We start from the raw sequence: 6,000 nt of genomic DNA on the forward strand, positions 1-6,000 counted from the left end.
AAATGAGAAGCCCCTGTACCAGTGCTGCCCTGAAGACTGGCTCATTACTGATTAACAACAAAAACAGTTGCAAGGTTTGGTTCAAATATTGAGGGACTAGATATCACCAGCACAGAGTTTTTTTCTACCCTGCCATTAGCTGGGGGATGTAATATGTGGCTTGGATTTTGTCTATCTGTTGATTGCTGCCTGTACCTTTCCTGAGGAGGCTATGGTTAGGAAAAAAAAAAGATTTTTAGGGTTGTTGCTTTGTCCTCGATGCCCAGAGTGAGATTCCTCATGGAGAGCTTCCCCTGGGCACGGTGAGCTTAGGGAGGCTTCATGGCTTCAAGCTGACAGCCAGAACTGGGACTTGAAGCTGCAAAGCTTTATGTGTAGCTTAGTACAACAAATTACGTGTTTTATGGGACTGCAACCTAAAACAGGAGGAAAGAGAGTTCCAAGGAACATAAGGAACTTGCACCTGGAACAGGGACTGGACAAGCCCTGAGATGAATGACAAGGAAACTATTTTCTTGTTGTTTCAGGGATCAAGGAAAGTTGCCAGACTAAGAGCAAGCCTGAAGATAATGAGCAACACTTCTAGAAATCAGAATTAGAGAGAGATATGTTTGTAAATCTCTTTAGCTTAATGTTTTACCAGAGATGTGATGGGAGCTTGCACTTAATGCTGCACCTTCCATTTGAAAACAATTTCCTATGTGAACAAATTACTTACATTTTTGCACCCATTTCTCAATGCAAGGATCAAGCCTTTAGCAGGAAGGAGACTGTGTCTTTGCCTGAGTTAAGAGCAAATTGTAACCATTAACCTAACCCTGCCAAATCCATAACATAACATATGCCCCTAAGTGCCATATCTACAGATTGTTTAAATACTTCCAGGGATGGTGACTCAACCACTTCCAAACTTGACATTCCTTTCGGTGAAGAAATTATTCCTAATATTCAATATAAATCTCCCCTGGCAAAACTTGGGGTCATTTCCTCCTGTTCTATCCCTTCTTATCTGGGAGAACAAACCAACCTCCACCTTGCGATGAGGTGCCCCTTGAGCATCCTTTTCCTCAGGCTAAACAACATAATTTCCCTTATAAGACTTAGACTCCAGCCAAACGGCTTCTCTTCATCAAGAAATGTGAAAGCAGTGAAACTGGATGTTAAAGGTTCAAACAAAGGATGGTGGTGTTGAGAGGAGTCCCTCAGAGAATTTTTCTCATTCTACCAACACAAAGGTTTGGGCGTTTAAGTGCCAGGACTGAGGACAAAAAAGTGGCTGATGACTTCATATTCCAACTGAATGGTGGGGTGGAAGGGAGAAACAGAACCCCAGCACCTGGGGGTGGGAGAGGTTTTTCTCCTGTGTGCTGGCTCGACTTTCGGTTTTGGGCTGCTGCAGGAAAAGAGCCACTATTTGCTAAGTTGATAAGGGCTTTTCCTGACTCTGCTCCTTGCCTTCCCCCCTCTATCTCTGGGCACCCTGAACTTCAGAGAGAGAGGGGGGGTGGGGGGTGGGGGTGGTGTCACAGCTGCTTCAGGACATACTGCAGACCTTTTCTTCCTGGGGACTGACATGGACTGCAAGGAGATTCCTGGGAATTATCACCACACCTCAACTCCCAGCTTTTCCTTCTTTTTGAACAAAGGACAAGGAGAGAGAGAGTCTGCTTTTCCCCCATGAGAAAGGCTCCCTCCTGCACCACATGAGTTGTTCACCCCCTTGTCTCTGCCTCATTGTGAAAAGACTGAGAATGCACCTTGCAGCCAGCCGAGGTGTGACACTGAGAGTGTCCATAAATATACTGCACCACAAGCAATCTACAGGGGATGGGGGAGGGAGGTTGTTTTTTTTTTTTTTTTTGGTGCTGGGGGAGTAGTTTGCTCTGGTCTGTTTACACTTATACCTATATCTACATATATATATCTATATATAGTAGTTAAGAACAGTTATCCTTCTTATATCCATTTTCTAATTAAAGTTCCTTTTTTAAAAATTTAATAAGAGGTGATGTGGTTATTGAGGAGGAATCCTCTCCTCTGGTTTCGGTAAACATTTTGGTTTCCCTTAAACTAAGACATGGACAATCAAGGTTTTAGAACCTGCATTTGTCTTATTTTTCACTCTACACAAGACGTTTTGAAAAAGTATTCTGTACTCCTAACTTGCATGAAAAACTGTATTAAAAGTGCAACATCAACAGAGCCCCAATTGCTGAAGTTTTTGGAAGTCTTAATGTTAGAAGAAAAGGTGGAAGAAGAGGGAAGGGTCGAAGTGGTTTAATAATTCTTTTTTGTTTCCATCAGGTCTGGAAGTAAAAACCAATTGTACTTCTGTCTTGGAAAAACTCAGCAAGTTTTGCTGTGCTTCATTTCATTCTAAAGCAAAAATTAAGGCCATACTTACAGATTTTACTGCAAATCTGGGCCAATCTTTGACAAAGCCCAGAGCAATAGTATGCTTCTACTGCAACGTGGATTGCATAGGATCTTGAAATGATTCTATTCCACCCAGAACCTCACCCCTTTGATTTCCTTCTTGGAAAACTATCCAAACACAAAATGAATGGTAACAGGAGATTATCACAGCTGCACTGAAGGAATGCAGCAGAATGAAAATTAAAAATAAAAAAAACAGGCAGCATCTTTGATGTCCAGGGAATATAGATCCTTCCAAGTCTTATACAATGCTGCAAACAAACAATACTACAACACTATGGTGGTGGCTGCCCTAGTGACATTCCCAAGGCAAATTATCACATAATGATTCCTCCAGTGAAAAAAGATGGAGGGAAAAAACCCCACAACTAGTCATTCATTTTTTTCAAACCCTGAAGAATTAATAATTCCATTAAACAGGATAATTTCATGTCTTGAGTGAATTTTTGAGGAACAGATGGCATTTCACTAATTGTCTAGTTTTAATGGGGATTTTCATTCACTGTTCTGATGCTTCTCTATCTGCTCGTGGTGTGCTACGTCTTAATGTGTTTGCATTTCTTGTATTACCCTAGTCATTACTGACACGTTCTTGTTTGGAACACTTAAAGTGATATTTAAATAAGGTTGCAGGCAAGCCATCTGTGTACACTTGGAAAATTGTGCTCCCATAAGTTTCCATGGTGTTTTGGAAAGTGTGCTGGAATTTACTTCAGGACACCAGAAGAACAAGAAATTTAATATAATTCCTGTGTACTGAATTTTCTTAATGAACAGACCACACAAATGGTAATAGTAGAAAGGGAAAGAATACAAATGGGCAAAGCGCCAGCTTTGATTTTGGTCTGATTCTGTTCCACTCTTCTTTCAGAGAATTATAAACTTTGCAAGAGACCTTTAAGATCATCAAGTTCTACCGTCAACACAGCACTATCACTGTAACCCCTTGTCATAGGTTTACCTAAGTGGGCCTAAATTTAGGCTTTAAATCTAGAAGTGGGCCTGGAGCTGTCAGCTGACTGGAGTCATGCTGGGCTAGCAGCTGACAGCTTCTAGCCAGTAGTATTGTATTCTATACCAGATTACAACATCCTTTCCAAAGAGGATAAGCACCAGTGTAGGAGCGGCTTGGGGCAGTTGCTTCATGGCTGTGGTTCCTGAGATGGTGTGCTGTGCTATGCTGAGAGAGATGGGGGAGCCCTGGACCCACAGCATCGGCTCACCACCATACAACCCTAGGGAAGTAAAATGTTTGTTCTTGGGTCTGCCTTTCTGGAGATTAAGTCTTCAAAGGTGTTTGGGGTTAAAATTGTATGATTTGTAGTTCACTGGAAGGTGAAAGATTATGCCTTGCTGTTTTTAACTTGTGTAAGGATGTATCTGCACTTCTTTCTAGTCCTCTCTTTCTGTTCTGTAAAATATAAGTAGTTTTAGCATAAATGTAGTTTGAGGGTTTTTTCCCTTCCCTCTTTTTTTTCCCTTTGGTGGGCAGAAGATAGCTTTTCTTTCTGTACTTGGGGGGGGGTTGGCAGTTAGCTAACTCAAACCAATACACTCCTAAACCCCTAAACCATATCACAGAGCCAGACGTAGACAATTCTTAAACACCTCCAGAGGTGACCCCACCACCCTGGGCAACCTATTCTAATGCCTGACCACTCTAATAGTGAATATTTTGTTTTCTAACACCTAATCTCAATCTCGCATCTCTCATCTTAAGGCCTGTTTCTCTATTCTTCCCACTCCATTACAACTTCCTTTTAGATAGTTGTAAAGAACAATGACAACTCCCTTGAGCCTGTGTTCACATGTGTAAGCACAGCTCTGGAGAGAGCTGAAGGATGTTTGGGATGTGAGTCTTGCAGAAAACAAACATGGATCACACATGACAATAGATGCAACACATGTGTGCATCTCTGAGTGAGTGGATATGAGCTTCTGGATAAATAGACAGTTTTTCTTCAGGAGAGCTTCAAATCACAATGTCAGGAAATTCAGTTGTTCAGGGTGTTCAAGATATTCAGAACTGGACAAATCTCAGGGAAGAGAATGAATATCTGTACAGAACAAGTGAATTTGCTTTGCTGAGAACACTGACAAGGTAGGATGTATAATCACTCTTTCCTATGTTTTTTAAAAAATACTCATTATACAAGATTTATTTTGTAGCCAAAAAGCAAGACTTTTACTTAGCACACAGAAAGCTCTGCAAAAACATTGCACACTTCAGTATCAGTGATGATGACCTAATTCATAAAGGAGGAGAAAAGGACAGGCAACCCGGAGGTGATCCTGGTGGAGGTCCCACAGCCCTGTCAGGCACAGGGCCTCGTAGCATCCCCTACCAAAAAGAGTACTAGTGTCAGAAATTATACTTCTTCACACCAAAACTGCTCCTGTGAAAGTCATCTGAGGAATAAGAATGCCTTGAGATGGTTTATTTTTAAAACAGAACATAATGATAGGTATGAACCGTGAAACCTGTGAATTGATATGAAAAATGGGAACAGAATTCTGCTTGACAGCAGGGCAGTCATATGAGTTGAGCCACCTGGCAAGTTTTTGTTCCTGAGGACAGAGATTGTATCTTCTGGGTGTGGTCTCTGAAAGCCTTGTGATGTCACAAGGGAGTCATTCTGACACCCTTGACAACAAGCCTTTTGGAGTAGTGGGTCAGCCCTGAAGGACCACAGTGCTTGGCCTTCTCTGTCATCTCAGGAACAGACATCTGCACGGGAATAGACAAAGGACCCCCATCCTACAGGGTGCCTACTGAGGGCACAGAGAGAATTTGCTAGATAAGGACACTGGCAGGGCCTGGGGCACATCTGTGCCTCCCTGGAGAGGATTGAACACTGTCAGTGGAGGCACCAAATTTCTTTCATCAAACCACAGAGTACAAGAAGCTAAACCTGGGGGAGGTCCAGCAACACTCAGTGCCAAAAACTACAGGAGAAGCTAAGGAGGATGGATCATGATGTGGGCCAAGCTCTAAGTTCTAAACAGGATGTCCTGGTCTCCTTAGGGAGGAGAAGAAGGCACCGTCTGGCAGGGCGTCGGGTTGCTTTCATTGAACCGCGGGGAACAAGGAGCCGATCCCCACAGAGATCCTCCAGCACTTGGTGCCAAACACTGCGGGAGAAGCTGAGGAGGATGGAACGTGATGAGGGACAAGCCCTAAGACTCGAATGGGACATCCCAACCTCCTCAGGGTGGAATGAGCACCGTGAGGATGGTCGCCAGGTTTCTTTCACTGAACCACAGGCAGCAAGGACCTGATCCCCTTGAAGGTCTCGCAATCCTGCTCTGCGCACGGCCTGGTAGCACACCCCAAGAAGGGTACTACTGTGTGCCCTGCTATTAATGTCAGGAACAAGACTACTTTAGACCAAAACAGCTCCTGCTGATAATTACAAAAATAAAGTCAAATCCAGTGCTCAAGACTGGGGCTAAGAATCTATCCTCCATCACAAAATGCATCTGAAAAATCTAAAGAGACCCTTGCAAGGCCTTTTTAGATTAGGAGGATAACAAGCATGAAACCTGAATGCTGGTTTTGTCATC

Source organism: Pithys albifrons, chromosome 2, assembly GCF_047495875.1.
Source record: "Pithys albifrons albifrons isolate INPA30051 chromosome 2, PitAlb_v1, whole genome shotgun sequence".
In the NCBI taxonomy this organism is placed as follows: domain Eukaryota; kingdom Metazoa; phylum Chordata; class Aves; order Passeriformes; family Thamnophilidae; genus Pithys; species Pithys albifrons.